Raw genomic sequence first — 19,044 nt, forward strand, 5'->3', positions numbered from 1 at the left:
ACTGCAGTGCTCTGAGAAAATAAATTTATATTATATTGTTGAGTTACAAGTCCACTTTTGAATACAACATGCATCATAGAAAGAAATGCCTGTGAAGTCATTCAATTAACAAAGTCAATAACGTGCACCAGTCCATAGAGCCTTGTGTGGTTTTAATAACAATCCATAACCTCCATCATTACAGATAACAAAACGTAACAGACTTAAGTCTGTAGTCATTAGTTTTAATAAACATTGTCTCAGAATGTAAACCAGGCTTCTCTAAATGCCAGACTACTATTATTCGTGCAGCGTTTGGTCTTCATGTCCACAGGCTTAACTAAAAAGCATGTTACACCTCAATAGTCAGGTTCCGAAAGAAAAAGTTCCATTCATTTTCTAAATAAGGAAATAGATTTTGAACGACACCTTTAAAGACAGACCTGGGGTCCGTTCTTCGTACCTCACTTAATACATCAGAGATTATTTGTCAGATGCCAGATCTTCTAATCATGATAACTGAACTCTGGCCAATTTATGTTCTTCAAACGAATTTGTGGATTGGATTAAAATATTTGGATTAGATTGTCTGCAATTACTGCGTGTTCTCGTGTTCCTCGAAAAGGGCAGATGTATCGATACTCAAAACCACGATCAGCAATGCAGTGATTGGCTGGAGTCATGATGGCAACATAATGACATCATTAAATAATTAAAAAAAGACACCTGACGAAAAACTTGACAAATTTCTGGACCTTTATAAGAAAACAGCCAAGCAACTAAAATTAAATAAAAGTTATAATAGATAAATTACTTTTTTTTTTTTTTTTTTTTAAATGATTCCCAATTATTAGCCTGTTCACGATTTCATTTTTATTTCAATGTTGTAATTAGTAATTCGTTTAATTTTACCTTTGGAGCAGATTTATTTTTTTACGTGACAGCATTAATTAAAGTTTCTTAAGGGTCAAGATAAAGTTATCTGCATGAAGCCCCTCCCATAATAACTGTCACGGTTCAAATTAATGCACGCAAGGCACACACTGTACATCATGTGTGTGAATAAAATCATTAGGTCATTATTTCCTCATGAATAAATCTATCAACAAGTAAAACAGACCGTGTCTATGATAGACTACACAACATTATAATATTATTTGTAAATGTATTTTTAAGTCATTATTATTGTCCCTGGTTCACATTAGGGCACTCTTGTAAGAAAGTAGCAGTGGCTGGGACAGACTTTAAGCATCACTACCACTTAAAAAGATGTAATCTAATCCTGTTTACATGAAATAAGCCTGCTCCTGAGCAGGTTTAAGCTTACGGATCTATTGCTATGACAGCAAGTCCAGGATGAGTGTTGAAGAACCGAACAATCCAAGATAATGCCAAATCGTCAATCAAATCCAGCTAACTGAGTTAGCGACATACAAAGAATGGACCCCTGAGCTACGAGGTTTTTAATTGATGATATTTGATTCCATTGAAGCAGTCAGTTCGCATTATGTCATCTTACTTTTTAAATAATCATGTTTAACAGTGAAATTTGTAGTGAAAACTACATCACCCACGATGCTATACAGAAAATTCCACCAATCAGATAGTCGAAAAAAGCGAAACGGCCAAAAGATCTTGTTAGCTCCGCCCACTCCCATGAAGCACCACAAATGACAGAGTCAGTCTCCCTACACTTTCAAAATACTTAAATACTTGAATATACATGCATATTTATATATATGTGTGTGTGTGTGTGTGTGTGTGTGTGTGTGTGTGTGTGTAGTTGAGCTAATATGGCAACCTATCGCATTCAACTTTTTAAGTTAACTCAACTAATCCATGCCAGTTAAAGTCAACTTAAGAGTAGCAGGTATTCTTTTGAACTTAAAACTTCTTGTCAAAAAACAAAGTTAAACATAAGTTAACTCATTTAATTAATTCCAGGTAAAGTAAACTTGAAAACTTTTGTTCATGAGGCAAATGATGTTCATGTTGTGTACTAAACTTTGAAAATCAAACATGGAGATGAAAAAACAAAGATTGTAAGCTGCTTGCATTGCTAAATACTGAACATTCTTTAGTTGTCTTGACAAGTTAAGTTAAAAAGACTACCTGTTATTCATTAGATGAATAACATTTTTAATTTGACTTTACCTGGAGCGAATTAGTTGAGTTAACTTAAAAGGTTGAGTGCGATAGATGGTTTAATTTTTTCAAGTTGTCTCAACTTGTTTTTTGTTTATTATTTAGTTACCTTGAAAAGAAGTTTTAAAGGATTAGTTCACTTCTGAATTAAAATTTCCTGATAATTACTCCACCCCCATGTCATCCAAGATTAGGGCTGGGCGATATATCACATGCGATTGTCACGCGCATTTCGTCAGTAAAGCTGGTTACCTGATTACCGCGAAATCGCCATCACCTGCTTTCAAATGGAGCGGCATTTAATAGACAGAGCCGTAGTTCACTGACAAGCTACACAATATTGCGTTCATTATCGAAGGCAGTGATCTACGGCTCTGTCTATTAAATGGCGCTCCATTTAAAAGCAGGTGATGGCGATTTAGTGGCAATCAGGGAACTAGCTTTACTGACCAAATGCGCGTGACAATCACATGCGATGTATCGCCCAGCCCTATCCAAGATGTCCATGTCTTTCTTTTTTCAGTCGAAAAGAATTTAAGGCTTTTGAGGAAAACATTCCAGGATTTTTCTCCTTATAGTGGACTTCAGCAGGGGCCAACGGGTTGAAGGTCCAAATTGTAGTTTCAGTGTAGCTTCAAAGGGCTCTACACGATACCAGGCAAGGAATAAGGGTCTTATCTAGTGAAACGTTAGGTCATTTTTAAAAAAAACAAACAAAAAAAACATTTATATACATTTAACCACAAACTAGAGCCCGACCGATATTATCGGCCAATATGAGCTAATTGCATTTAAATCGGCATCTGCATTTATAACGGCCGATGAAACATGAGAAACAGAGTCTCATGCTTCACTCATGTTATGAGTGTTGCATGGTTTGCCCACCAGAGGGAGCTCTGCAACTCCCCAGTTGACAACAGCGCCAGAAATCCACTACAGAAGAAAGCTATCAGCCGAGCCACGGACACTTGGGTAAAGTTGGTTTTATATTTGCACATTCGGACATCAGTATTCAATAGCCTTGTTAATTACACTACATTGGACATTAAGTGGACATTCACAAGTAAATATGCCATTAAATCAACACTTGCCTATTTTGATCGACTGTGAAAAATGTTGTAAGTTGACAATCGTTAGTTGTCAATATCATGTTGCTGCTTAAAATTCGCAAACATTAATTTATTTCACATTTATTGGAAAGTCTGAATTAATCAGAAGTCCGAATGTGTGAATATAAAACCAACTTTACCTAAGTGCCACGGAGATGTACTCTTTTGACGGTGAGTCTGTCGTTCGTCATGTGAAATGATTGTAGATTTAGTTCATACACTGTATATAAAACAGTGTGGTAGTTCTAGCTAATCATTATCACTTCTAAATATTCTGTAACATCACTTACAGCCGCTAATGCATTGCTATATTAGATTAGCCACAAAAATAATACCATGTTTATCAATGGAAGAGCGCGAACGTTAATAAGAGGTCAAACTATAACGTTAGCGTTTAACTTATTCTAAATATATCTGCAGTGTTTCCCATTTAACTTATTTTAATTTTATTTTCAATTCATTGACATGGTTTTGTGGAATATTGAATTTGTTTGGTATAGCTCTTTTACTTTAACTTTAGTATTATAATTTATTTACAGTACACACACAGACTTTTAAAACCAGCTTCAACTGGAAGTAAGTAAAACTGTTAAATGTTTAAAACCAGACTGTTTTTTGATCATTAAAAAATATATACTTTTGATGTGCAATTGTTTAGTCATTGAGACTGTAATCTAAGGCTTTTTTTAACATAATCCCTTCTGGAAAATGGTTTATACAGCCCACATACATAGAACAGGCAGATATTTTGTTATTGAATGTTGTGTAAGTGTAGTTTATAGGAAATGGGTCTAATATCCAGTTTACAATTTATAAATCGGCTCTTTTCGAGTTAATATCGGCATCGGCCCCCAAAAATCCATATCGGTCGGGCTCTACCACAAACGATTGTCTTGCACATTGTCACATCTGACGTAAGCCGAAGTACCGCGGTAGGGCGAAAATCTAATTTTCTCCTCCAACTTCAAAATCGTCTGATATCATTGTTTTACCTGTTTTTTGTTTGTCTTAATCTTAGCACATTTGCTTTGTAGACACTGGATTGGTACTTCCGCCTATGTCACGCATGACCTTTGTAACATGATTACGTCATGCATGCAGATCGCAGAGCTAGTGCAAGACGAGCATTTGTGGTTAAAATGTATATCATTTTTATTCTTTTTAGAAAATGACTGATTGTTAGATCAGACCCTTATTCCTAGTCCAGGATTGCGTAGAGCCCCTTGAAGCTGCACTGAAACTGCAATTTGGACCTTCCACCCAGTGAACCCTGTTTAAGTCCACTATATGGAGAAGAAACCTGGAATTTAATTAATTTCTTTTCAACTGAAGAAAGAAAGACATGAACATCTTGGATGACATGGGGGTGAGTAAATTATCAGGAAATGTTCATTCAGAAGTGAACTAATCCTTTAAATTCAATAGATTACCTTGTACTCATTATATGAACAAAAGTATTTTAAATGGAGTGAATTAGTTGTTAACTAATTCAATGCGATAGGTTGCCTTATTTTTTTTTTTAAGTTAGCTCAACTTTATTTCATATAATCAAAATTTTAAATGAGTAGTTTATTTCTCCATCGCTTTTAATTTGATTGGCTTGGTCCATGACTTAAAAAATCATTAATGAAGGCTATTTTTGAAATCGGGAGAAATTAATAAAAAAATACTTCCAGAACCAACGACGCCAAACAAGTGGGTAGGCACTGTTGCACCCTATAGAGACCTACAACATAAGCTGGAAAAAAGTGCTAATTCAAAAAGAATGCATCACATTGACAATGTATGATGAAAAACGACAAGGATCCCGTCATCTTAAACGTATCAAGCGTACAGCCGAACCAGCTTTCTGTCCTTAAGTGGTTGTTTTAAAATGTTACGGCTCTCTGCGGCCTCCACAAACAGCAAACATCCATTAGTATAATGCTAAAAAATGCATGAGTTGTCCCACAAGTATTATTTCCACAGAATTAAGGAGGCCATTATATAGGCAATTTCTATGACAGCAAAAGTAAAAATAACCCTCTGTATAGACCAGAGTGAAATACAGACAGAATTGTTACGAGACAAAATGATCAGATGATGACCAAATGTTGGGCAGCCAATCAAATGGATCCCCTTGGGAGGGAAAGAGGAGCTCTCACATTCATAATTCACTCGCTGGGTGAATACTTGATGGTCCAGATTAAAGATTTAACTTTAAATTCTTTTTAAATTGTTAAAAGAGACATGAATTCAGTAGATGTGCCAAGTAAAGTGAATGTCCTGGGTTAAGCTCAATTGACAGCAATGAAAGTGAATGTGATAAAGCATAAATGTTAAAATACTGTTTCAACAGTATAGCCACTAGACGTAAAGAAAAATGTGTTAACATTAATATAAATGGCTCAAATAATGCACCTTTCAACAAAGGAATTAAGTGCTTCTATAAAACGTTATGTTAAAAATATTTTTGAAAGACTTTTCAGACATTGCACATGGACAGGATACAAACTGACTGGCCAAATAATTGTTGCGATATCAACCACTCCTTCGTTTATTATTGTCCTTCGCGTAAAACACATGCTAGAAGGTCTTGTCCTCTGAGCACATCCATTTCTTAACTAGAAGCTGGTGGGGGCATGTCACCATCCTATTTATAGCCTGCCGAGAAATAATTCAAAGGAATCAGAGTGAGATCTCTTAAATCTTCCCTTTCAGAGTCCTACACAGAATGAAAAAAGAGAATGTCTCTTTTTCCCTCAAAAGCCATCTGTATGAGACAGTGCAGCACACCTCTGAAAAGGTGTGAGTTATATCCTGAACATCACAGTGATGGATGTGGCATCTGTTGGACAGACAGAACAGCACACATGGCGCTTGTTTCTAACTGTGACAGGCAATAAAAAATTGAAGCTCAAATTCCAAAAGAACTTCCAAAAGTAATTTAAATGCATGTTGGAATAAGAACTAAATGCTCTTAAAGTGACAGTACACCCCAAAAATTAAAACTCCATGATACAATATGATTTGTTTTCTAGTGTGGAGCACATATGGAGTTGTTAAGAAGGATAACAGCCTCAGTCACAATTCACTTTCATTTTATGAGAACAAAAATTAAAAGATGAATGACTGACTGACACAAGTCATATAACGTACAGTTTGAAGGGGGAGTAAATAACAATAGGCAAACTATCCCTTTAAATCATTTGAAAATAAGCCACAAACATCATTTTAAAAACACTGGATTGCTGAAACTCAGTCTTTCAAAGTCTTGTTCAACTCATTAAAGTGACATTCATCATTTCCACTTGAACAAGACATCGACATTACTGTCCTACAGTACAGTTAAACACGACAGGTACCTGACTGCGTTTCCACTTCTCCTTCACACTATTTCTTTCTCCTCACTTCTCCTCCACGGTCCAGACTCGGACACATGCACTTTCTTACCTCTTTGAAGCTCATATTTCCTCGCCTGGAGGACCTATTTCTACTCTTTCCCCTAGGACTAAGCGCGAAAACCCGTTAGCACACGCAACACTTACCTCAACAATCTTCATATGTCGCGAATGTGCCGCTGCAGGCGCTCCACTTCGTTTGGGCTGGCTGAATTCAACGGTTTCAATTTCAGTACCGAGTTAGTACCTGAACCATGGCACGTAAATAAAACCTAGCCTGCGATAAAATGCCTATCTGCGGTCGGAGTGTAACTTTAAAGCGACTGGCAGTTGTGTTTGGTGAGATGTGAACGGTCGCGCGGCGCTCGTGTGCGTTGGGCGTGCGCATCCTGTGCTTCTATTCTCGCGCGCTCTCTAGGGACACCGATGCTGCTGCTGATATTGCCAAGCAACAGCTTCTGTAATAACCCATCAAAGTCTGACGAAGCTCAAGTCTGACATGCTGTATAACAAACGTTATAATTCATTTCAACTGTCATTCATAGTTAGGATGTATGGTGAGATCTCTACAGATAGTGAGGCCATCATAGGCTATGCCTTATTTGGGTGTAATAACTTTCATTAATGTCCCTAACAAACATTATATGGGACTTTGCTTCGCTATACTATGCGGTATGTTTTCGTGTGCCCATTATACATGTATTAATAAAGCCTTCTGGGAAAAAAAAAAAAAAACTCTCCGTTTTTAAAGACAGAAACCATAGTTTCTTTCCCAGCATTTATTTTTTTATTTTTTTAAACACAATTAGGATATTTTTAAATAATTTTGCTATTTGTTTTAAAAGACAGCAATGACATTTCCTCTCTCAAGATCCATTAATGTACTAAAAACATATTTAAAACAGTTCATGCGAGTACAGTGGTTCAATATTAATATTATAACTACGAGAATATTTTAGGTGCGCCAAAAAAACAAAATAGCGACTTATTTATCGATGGCCGATTTCAAAACAATGCTTCAGGAAGATTCGGAGCGTTATCAATCAGCGTTATGAATCAGCGGTTCGGCGCGCCAAAGTCACGTGATTTCAGCAATTGGCGGTTTGACACGCGATACGAATCATGATTCGACACAAAAGATTCATAACACTCCGAAGCTTCATGAAGCAGTGTTTTGAAATCGGCCATCACTATATAAGTCGTTATTTTGCTTTTTTGGCGCACAAAAAATATTCTCGTCGCTTTATAATATTAATTTCTATGACAGCGAAAGTAAAAATAATCCTTTGTATAGACCAGGGTGAAATACAGACGGAATTGTTACAAGATAAAATGATCAGATGATGACCAAATGTTGGGCAGCCAATCAAATGGATCCCCTTGGGAGGGAAAGAAGAGCTCTCACATTCATAATTCACTCGCTGGGTGAATACTTGATGGTCCAGATTACAGATTTAACTTTAAATTATTTTTAAATTGTTAAAAGAGACATGAATTCAGTAAATGTGCCAATTGTGAATGTTCTGGGTTAAGCTCAGTCGACAGCAATGAAAGTGAATGTGATAAAGCATAAACGTTAAAATACTGTTTCAACAGTATACGTTAAGAAAAATGTGTTAACATTAATATAAATGGCTCAAATAAATCGGCCATCACTATATAAGTCGTTATTTAGTTTTTTTTGGCGCACCAAAATATTCTCATCGCTTCATAATATTAATATTGAACCACTGTACTCACATGAACTGATTTAAATATGTTTTTAGTACATTAATGGATCTTGAGAGAGGAAATGTCATTGTTCCCTATGGAAGCCTCACTGAGCCATCGGATTTCAACAAAAATATCTTAATGTGTGTTCTGAAGATGAACAAAGGTCTTACGGGTGTGGAACGCCATGAGGGTGAGTAATAAATTACATTATTTTCATTTTTGGGTGAACTAACCCTTTAAGGCTGTGTTGCCATTTTTTATGGCAGTTTTAATGAAAGTGAAATCTAAAATATTGTTTTCTTATGCAGGGTTATTATCTTATGCAGGGTTAACTAAAACTAAAACAAAAATAATTTTGATAATATATATATATATATATATATATATATATATATATATATATATATATATATATATATATATATATATATATAATATATATATAAAAAAAAACTTAAATGCATTGTATTTTAGTTGCCAAGGCAACATTTCTAATTTTCATTTAGTTTAATTTAAAAAAAGAAAAAACTAAAATTAAATAAACTAAAGCTAATAAAATAAAAAATATATAAAAAAAACTATACAGACATAAAAAAATATATATAAAAATGACAAAAAAAACTACAAAATCACTAAAACTTTTACTAAAATTAAAGGGGAAACAGAAAATATAAAAATAAAAAATAAAAAACTATAATAGTATATCAAAAATACTAATATAACACTGTTCTTATGTCATCCAAATACTCTTCTACGCCTGCTTAATGGGTGACGCTGGACGTGAGTCTATAAATAAACATACAATCCATAAATAAATTCCGACTCTGGGGACTGACCGAGATTAAAGGAACATTGTGAATTTATGAAACTGAGAATGATATCATTGTGCGGCACTGCCCTATTTTTTACCAAGGTGTGAAAATACGTATCAAGCCCACCTACAACAGCACTTTTTTGTCTTGGGTTGCATGAACATTTCATTTAAGTCTATAACACAATGCTGATTAGCCTTTCTCTTGTCGATCAAATTTTATTTATGATGTTATTTTGTCTATTGACTTTAGCAACTCCAAAACAATAGACTTCTACCGCCAAATGGATTAAATGATGTACCGGAGGCGGTTGTGCTACTTTATCCTGAAGGCACATATTGATTGCTTTATAAATTACTGTCAGCTAACATCATTTCATTTCTTCACTGTCACCATGAGATACTGCCCGCTTTTCCATACAGCAGTACATTTCACCTCGCTGCCCACAAGATAACTAACTGTTTTTTATTCACTGCAGAAATAGACAAAAGAATATTGATCTTATGATTCAGGTCTTCTTGTTGCTCTATTCCCACAGCCCTGAAACCTCTTCAGCAGTCCAAAATGAAAGGCAATATGGGACATTCTCTTCAAGGTCCTTTACTTACGCATAACCATTGACATCCAAGATGATCTCTCAGCAGGTTTGGCCATCTATTTGAGTTTTACTTGAATTTAGAGTTACAGAAACTCCTTAAAAAAAGTAATTGCAGTTATCTGTTTGGAAATCACAAGAATAAAGATATTAAGAGATAGAAACACATTCAGCCAGTCAATGTGAAATCAAAACTGACCATAATTGCTTGACATAACCATCTCCATTTTCAAGGTTATGAAAATAACACAAGATGGGAGGAAAAATATATATTTAACTGCTTTTGCGTTCAAAAATTCTGCGTTTCCTCTAAAAACTCTCAAAACCTATGTGGCCCTTTCAGAAACTTTACTTTTCAAAAGCTTTTGTGAGCTAATGCAAAGTATTTACAAGGGAATGCAAAAGCATTTAAAGGTACAGAGCCCCTAAAGGGACATGGTGGTGAAAAAAGAAAAAAAAAAAAAATGAGGGAAAAAAATAAGTCAATGCTTTTGCGTTCTCTCACTTCCCCCGACAAACATGTTCAGTCACAAAACCTTTTGAGCTCTTTGAAAGCAAATGCAAAGTTTCTCTGCAGAACGCAAACGTTTTTGCGAGGGAATAGGAGTGTAACAGTACATGTATTCTTCCAGAACCGTACGGTACGGACGTCACGGTTCAGTTCAAGCAGTCAGACGACGAATACAGTCAGTCACAGGCGATCCACACTCCAATCCAGAAGGGGGCGCATGCAGTAATAGAAGAAGAACAGACGAACTAGATATGCTAGTAATCTCTCAACCAGTGTTTCAATCACAGAAAGACATCAATAAAACAGCTTGAGAATAATATCTCACATAGCATTACATTTACCTCAGGCAAGTCATTTAGTGTCCACAGCATGTTAGTTCACTAGAGAAATGAACTCTAGAGGGAGCAATTCAACTCTGTTGTTAATTGTAACTTTTAATATTACAGTAAGAAGAAGGGGCTCCCTGTCAATAGTTTAGATAGATTAGCTTTAGATTTTTTTATCCTTAAAATGTTAATTATCATTGAATCATTTTACATCAGCGTTGACTGAGCATTTGACTGCAGATTGTTTTGTAAACAAGGTACAACAGACAGTTCACAAAGAAACTTTTGTTGAAAGATGAAGAAGCCAACTATATTGGATCTGACAACAGCTACTGTATGTCACAAACCGTAAGTAAACAATTACATAATTCGTTGTCTGTAAATGACAGTTAAAATCTTCAAAACAATTGACCTTTCGCCGGGAGTTTGATTGACAAGCGATCTAACCAATCAGAATGCCGCATCCGCCATTTTGTCCGACAAAACAGCCAGTAGTTAACACTAGAACTACCAAGGCAGTCATTTTGACCGTTTTAAAGATTTGCAATGTAATAACTTTGTTGAAATAAAACCCATATAACTACAGTTCCATGACTTTTCTTAAATTAATGTAAATTTTATTTTAACATTGTTATTTTATTAAAATTACAAAACACAAGAGAGTTCTGAGTATTTCTACCTTGAATGGCCATAGCGGTCAATTTGACTGCACATATTACAGGCGTTGTATCTCCTCAGCGCTTTTTCCCGCCGTTAAAGATGTGCATAGCTGTTGCCTAGCAACCTTTCTCTGGCAGTTTTGTATGCTTTTGCTAAGCTAAAACTTCCACATAAAAGCTTTACCGTCAAAATGGCAACAACAAAGAAAATGACTGTCACTGAGGTTTTATCCTTGCTTGAGAACATTGATGATGCAGAGTCTGATGGAGGAGCAGAGAGCGATGTCTCTTGGTCTCTTGACAGTTCGTCTGACACTGATTCTGAGAGTGATTCAGAGATAAATCAGGTTCATTAGAGGCTGCAAAATATTGTTTCCGATTCGTGTGGTCCAAACATTTCCGATAATGCTAAAGCATTGTAAACTCCAAAAGTCAAAATGTATTGAATAAAGACAGATGTAATCATTTCCAAAATTCACAATATGTTTTTATCTAACGAAATATTCTGCTTCATTTTATATTTGTTGACATTTTGACTTTCAAAAACAACATTTTAACTGCGGTGAAAAACTTTGATCTCCAGCTTGCCGGATGCAAAATGCGGAAAGCAAATTGCGGCATGCACTTTTGTGGGAGGTCTAGTAGCTCTTACACAATAATATCACGAACATATTATATTATGTATGCTTAAATTACCCCACATTTTTCATGAAACATGACCATAGAAGCTTTGAAGTAAATATAACATGACAAAAATGACATTCACTGCTGTCTGGTATGAACAGTCAAAATGACCGCTATTGGCAGTTCTAGTAGTTATAGAATTCCGGTAGTGCTAGTGTTAAAAGATTAACCTCGGTGGAGTTAGGCCGTGTGTCCACCTAAGCGTTTTTTCCAGCTCCGAGCGTACTTTTTCAATTGTTTTCAATGGGAGCGCCGCGTTTTTTAAACGCCGAGAGCGTAACGAGGCGCTGAGCGTCTTTTTTATGCTCAAGCGCTGAGAGCTGGGCGTTTTTTACTGGTCGCTTCGAGTTGAAGAATGTTCAACTTTGGGTAAAACGCTGCGCTCATCACTGTCACTTTTTAGCCAGCCGTCCAATCAGAGTGGAGGAGGGGCGGGACAAATACAACTCCGACCAACTGTCACTTTCTTGCTCTACAGCGACATCAACAAACAGAAACAAAATGGATGACAAATTAATATTGCTGGTCTCCGAACATACATAGCAAGTAATTTCGCATTGTGTAAACATTTTTAGCCTGAAGCAAATTACCTGCAAAATCAGTTATAAGTAACAGTGACGCGGATATTCCGTATCATGGCAACAAAGCGTCTCAACGGAAAAAAACGCTGCGCTGCAGAAGCGCTCACAGACTGGCGTTTTAAGCAGAGCGCCTAGCGTTTTCAGCTGGCTAAAAACGCTTAGGTTGACACACGGCCTTAAACTTGAAAAATGGTGTGTATTGACGTCTTTCTGCGTTTGAAACAACATTCATTCTCGTGTTCATGGACTAGATGAAGAGATGATCGGTTTTTACGAGCGGTTGAGCTGAGGATCTACAGCAATCTGTCACGACCATGGTCACGACACATTAAAGAGCAACAAAACGGTTTTTATTGTTTGAATTTCTTTAATACTACACAGTTTGAAAGCTGGGACTTTGTTTAATATCATAAGTAACCTGCTCTGTCTTGTCTGTCGATGTGTGGTCAGTATTCTCTTTGTTCCGCGATGTATTTTTCACTGCGTGTGGAGTGACAGCGTCACGGCTTGTCGGACAAAGCAACAGTAACTAAGGGGGGCGGGGCTCGGCGAAAGGCTAATTGCTCATGTGCAATAGCAAGTGGGCGTTGATATTTTTTACTATGCATTGACGTTAGCCAATCATAACAGTGGCCGTTTACTGACAAGCCTTAAAGGAGCTGTTCCTTAAAAACGGATTATTTCAGATAGATGGTCAGAATGAGGGTTAAAAATAACCATTTTCCAATATATATATTTATTTATTTATTTATTTTTTTGTGCACAGTCTTAACATTAAATGTGCAATATGTTATATTTTCTGTCCACTACAGGTCGCTAGAGACCTATTCAAAACTAAGCCATAGCTTGATGACACCAAGTTTGAAGAGCGGAATCTTGGGACGTGTGGTCTCCACTTCACAGCCGGTGGAAAAGAATTGGGATAGGACTCGGGAAGAAATCATGTTTATGGATGTGATTATTAACGTTACTGCAGTATGAAACAGAGCAGGACGAGTGTTGTGGGAGCTGAACGAGGAGCTGGAGCGATTGCGCAACACGCCGCGAGCAGCAGAACTTTTATTATGACACAGTCGCCGGTGCTGCTTCCGCTTTTCCGGTCATGAGTATGAGGTAACGCAGCTCTGTTTATCAGATTAGATACATTTGAGTGTGTTGAAAATGTTATGACGTTACTCTGTGCGTTCACTTAGCGGCTGCTGTGAGACACTGTTACACAATGCAGTAAGATAGATCGATTTAAGAATATCATATTAAATGCTGGATGGCTTGTGTTGATAAATGGCATGCAATTAATTTTAAAACGTATTATATGACGATGAAAATTCTGTATTACTGTTACTAAAAATAAAGCTGCATCTGATTATGCTATGTTAGCTACTCCACAAAATAGTGTTTTTCTCTGAGGCGTGGTAAATAAAGTATGGTACTCGCAAAAAATCAAGAAAATTAGATTTAAACGTGTTGAGCCCTATAACAATAATTCATTTTCTGTCTATAAATATATCAAAACAGTTGTTCCCTTGTCTAATAAAACATGTAAATATTAAAGCGTCTTTGGTGTTTCCATGGTTTCTACAAAATAAAACCTGAAACCGAGGGTAACACGGGTATGACACAATTAACAGGTGACTCCTCACACGTCCCGGAGCCTTGGTTAAAATTGCAATTTTCTCACGATTTACAAATAGTTGCAAACATTTGGGATATTGTAAGTACCCAAGTGAACAAAATATATAACACTGGCCTAGTGGTTTTTGGATATTTTACTGCAAAATTCTTACATATTGCACCTTTAAAAGAACCTCAAGGAACATATTAAAATATTTTTTTTTTAATGGGAGTTTTCCTCCCATTACATATTTTTGTCTCATAGGTATTAAAAACCTACTTTTTTTTACTTGGAAATATGCATATAAGGAAGTAAAATTAGTTGTAAATGCCGTTTCACATGGACTTTAACGCAATCAATAAAGAATCTTAGACTTTATTGATGTTTCACAGCGTCTGCTTTGATTTGTGATGTTGTTAATCAGTTTTCTGTCTAGTTTCACGGTGGCAAATTTATCAATGACTTAGTTGCACCTGGACTGAATCATTTGCTGCACTTCTTCCTTCTATGGATTGCCAACCAATACATAATTAGTTAATCTGCAGGGCTAGAAGCTTCTTTTAGCTCACTAATGGAGCTCTTACCAGGAGATCAAATAGCAGTTCGGTCAATGATGAGGGTTGTGGATAAAAGAGATGTTGATGTCACCTATAGCCCCGCCTGTATGATTGCATGAGAAAATCCCAAGCCTGAAACGCAGTGCACAAACAAACAATAAAAACAAAAGAAAAAAGTGTTTTGCAGACCATCATACACGTACAGCATCTTTCAAATGTGTTGTTTGTAATTGCATCAGATGAACAAACTAATAAAACCCAGGACAGTTGCTTGTTTGTGGCGAACAAGCTTTGTTATTGCATGTCTTATGACCTGCTGATCTCGGAGGGAGACAACTTGTGTTTCCCAAGACACAAATAAGACCTTCACAGAAGAAGTGTCAAAAACCGAAACTTCTAAAACAAGATAAAACTTTCACCAGGTGCTTCAGACAGACTTATTTATAACGCAATGGCAAAATGAATAGATCTTTCTCAAAGGATGGCATTTTCTGTCCTCTAACTAGATTTAGATGGCTGCCTCTGTCTTCTAAATTTAGATGAAGAAAGTGAGTCAGCCCACAGAAAGTCAATATTAATGGTGATTTATTGGAGAGTGAAAAAGAAAATGTATCCTCACAGGACTCCAGTCAGTGTGAGAGCACCTGGCCCACAGGCTATGAGGTAGCAGCTTCAGAGGCAGCTCTCCGAGGCACACTGAGGTGGAGGCAGTAGAGCGAGCCCCTCACACTACTGCCCTCTGCTGGCTAACCGGACCACTGCACAACACTGACACATCCTGTGCATGTGATTTTACCAAGTACAGGAAATGTTCCAACATCTGAAGGGGATGAGGACGCAGCTCAAACAAACCTTTCAGATGTGCTGCCATTCTGGAAAACAGAAGAATACGACGCAGAAGTAGAAGTAAACTTGCGTTACTTGTTTGAAAAAGTAACTCAGATATTTTGTTGTAAATTTAAAAGTAATGTGTAACTTTACTAGTTACTTGAAAAAAGTAATCTGATTACGTAACTCATGTTACTTGTAATGCATTACCCCCAACACTGCCACCATTCATCCATTCCCACCCCTTTCCTGTCTGAATTATACTTTCCAATAAAAATAAAGGCAAAAAGCCCAAAAGTAAAATAATAATTCATCTGAATGGGATATATACAGTGGGTATGGAAAGTATTCAGACCCCCTTAAATGTTTCACTCTTTGTTATATTGCAGCCATTTGCTAAAATCATTTAAGTTTTTTTTTTTTCTCATTAATGTACACACAGCACCCCATATTGACAGAAAAACACATTTTTGCAGATTTATTAAAAAAGAAAAACTGAAATATCACATGGTCCTAAGTATTCAGACCCTTTGCTCAGTATTTAGTAGAAGCACCCTTTTGATCTAATACAGCCATGAGTCTTTTTGGGAAAGATGCAACAAGTTTTTCAAACCTGGATTTGGGGATCCTCTGCCATTCCTCCTTGCAGATCCTCTCCAGTTCTGTCAGGTTGGATGGTAAACGTTGGTGGACAGCCATTTTTAGGTCTCTCCAGAGATGCTCAATTGGGTTGAAGTCAGGGCTCTGGCTGGCCCATTCAAGAACAGTCGCGTTGAGTTGTTGTGAAGCCACTCCTTCATTATTTTAGCTGTGTGCTTAGGGTCATTGTCTTGTTGGAAGGTAAACCTTCAGCCCAGTCTGAGGTCCTGAGCACTCTGGAGAAGGTTTTCATCCAGGATATCCCTGTACTTGGCCGCATTCACCTTTCCCTCGATTGCAACCAGTCGTCCTGTCCCTGCAGCTGAAAAACACCCCACAGCATGATGCTGCCACCACCATGCTTCACTGTTGGGACTGTATTGGACAGGTGATGAGCAGTGCCTGGTTTTCTCCACACATACCGCTTAGAATTAAGGCCAAAAAGTTACATCTTGGTCTCATCAGACCAGAGAATCTTATTTCTCACCATCTTGGCAAACTCCATGCAGGCTTTCATGTGTCTTGCACTGAGGAGAGGCTTCCTTCAGGCCACTCTGCCATAAAGCCCCGACTGGTGGAGGGCTGCAGTGATGGTTGACTTTCTGCAACTTTCTCCCATCTCCCGACTGCATCTCTGGAGCTCAGCCACAGTGATCTTTGGGTTCTTCTTTACCTCTCTTACCAAGGCTCTTCTCCCCCGATAGCTCAGTTTGGCCGGACGGCCAGCTCTAGGAAGGGTTCTGGTCATCCCAAACGTCTTCCACTTAAGGATTATGGAGGCCACTGTGCTCTTAGGAACCTTAAGTGCAGCAGAAATTTTTTTGTAACCTTGACCAGATCTGTGCCACAATTCTGTCTCTGAGCTCTTCAGGCAGTTCCTTTGACCTCATGATTCTCATTTGCTCTGACATGCACTGTGAGCTGTAAGGTCTTATATAGACAGGTGTGTGGCTTTCCTAATCAAGTCCAATCAGTATAATCAAACACAGCTGGACTCAAATGAAGGTGTAGAACCATCTCAAGGATGATCAGAAGAAATGGACAGCACCAGAGTTAAATATATGAGTGTCACAGCAAAGGGTCTGAATACTTAGGACCATGTGATATTTCAGTTTTTCTTTTTTAATAAATCTGCAAAAATGTCAACAATTCAGTGTTTTTCTGTAAATATGGGGTGCTGTGTGTACATTTAATGAGGAAAAAATGAACTTAAATGATTTTAACAAATGGCTGCAATATAACAAAGAGTGAAAAATTGAAGGGGTCTGAATACTTTCCGTATCCACTGTAATGTAAAATAGGAGCTAAGAGAACTTAGTCAGGGTAGCGCTATATTTAATTTCTTAGAGGAATGAAAACGAGTCTGTGAGGAATTACAACATACCGACGCTAATGAAACATCTTTCCAAAAGACTTTCTGTAGTCAAAAACTCTAAACAATTGTGAGTTTTGAAAATTACATGTGAAGGTCTATTTGACAGCCATGACATTGTATCTGAAAAATAGAAAAATAGTTTGTTATTAAAGGGGTCCTATTATGCTTTTTTTTCTTTTCTTTTTTTTTACATTTTCAAATTTCTTCAGTGTGTAATTTTGCTGTTTGAGCATGAAAAAGGTCTGCAAAGTTACAAAGTCACTCCAAAGGGAGTTATTTTCTATATTAGTATGCACTGTTTCCGAACTCCTTGAAACGCCTTGATTCTAGTCTTGAGTTTTTTTCCGGGAACAAAACTAACACAGTATTCCTTATTTAAATAATTCCCACCCAAGCAAAGCGCAAAATAAAGTGGCAAGGCCTGGTTGAACTGCATTAGTACTTTGTTGAAACTCACTGTTATAGTAAGGGACATGACCTTTATGAAACACACTTGAAGTGGTTTACCAATCACAACACATTAGTTCGGTCAACCAATAAGAGCACATTGCGCTTTTCAGAAGGAGGGGCTTTATAGAGACCGGAACTAAACAGAGCATTACTTTTTTGAACATTCAAGCACGAAACCCTATTCTAATAGACCCCAAAAACAAATAGACCCCTCCCCCCACCAAAAAACATTTTTAACTTGACACTGCCTCTTAAAAATGCAGCGTTCACTTGCAAAACACTGAAAAAATGGCAAGAAGTGAAAAAGTGTTTAACCTTCAAAACCCAAAGCTTTCTTCTGAATCCACCCAGCTTGTTTGAAATGAAGCTGCAAAAACTTGCAATTCAAAAACTTTTATAGTCATGATGTCACAACCTAGCATGTTATACTATGCCTGCCCAAATCAAAAGAAAATATTTACACAAAGGTTAGCATATAAGTAAAGGTCATTCTTTTACATATAGAAGTGTTTCATTTGGAAGGTTTAAAGAAATGAAACAACTGTTTGCAATGCAATAAAACTTAAAGGACACCACAGAGAGCAATAAGATGTGCTTAAACCGTCATGGTATCAGTACAAAAGTCTTGTGGCTGTCCTACCTGAGGTCACTGTTTGATGAATCCCTGTATTTGACTGTTGCAGGAGCTGCTGTTACTGCACCGTGCTGCACTTTGACTCTCATCCCTCTAAAGACAAACTGTCCATTGGGTTCCCACACCAGAGCGACGGTCATCAGAACACTACAGACATGGAAAAGAACATTATCAGCAGTGCGTTTGGCAATTACTCTGAAATGTAATCTATTTCTTGGTGCTGCTGAGTCCCTTGCCACATTAGCGACTCGAGGTTTGTGTGTGTGTGTGTTCATTTTTTTCAATACTCGCTCCACTCAGTTAAAAACTGGGCCCATATCACAGTTCTCCACATCACTGGGCCATAAACTTATACTGCATTCCTCATCAGGCACTATTTCACCTGTATTACTCACACGAACAACCTCTTGTGACCTTTGACTTGAGCACTGAGGGAATATAACCAACAACATTAC

General features: G+C 37.2%; 1 protein-coding gene across 1 annotated transcript in view; it reads right to left on the minus strand.

Annotated features, from left to right (window-relative positions):
• Positions 1-6,990, minus strand: part of si:ch211-269c21.2 (carbohydrate sulfotransferase 8) — a 73,141-nt gene extending 66,151 nt beyond the window's left edge. Inside the window, exon 1 of the mRNA XM_067380534.1 lies at positions 6,761-6,990. The gene's annotated coding sequence lies outside the window, so the exon portion shown is untranslated. The remainder of the gene's footprint in view (positions 1-6,760) is intronic.
• Positions 6,991-19,044: the final 12,054 nt, after the last annotated feature.

Source organism: Chanodichthys erythropterus, chromosome 24 (assembly GCF_024489055.1).
Source record: "Chanodichthys erythropterus isolate Z2021 chromosome 24, ASM2448905v1, whole genome shotgun sequence".
Taxonomy (NCBI): Eukaryota; Metazoa; Chordata; class Actinopteri; order Cypriniformes; family Xenocyprididae; genus Chanodichthys; species Chanodichthys erythropterus.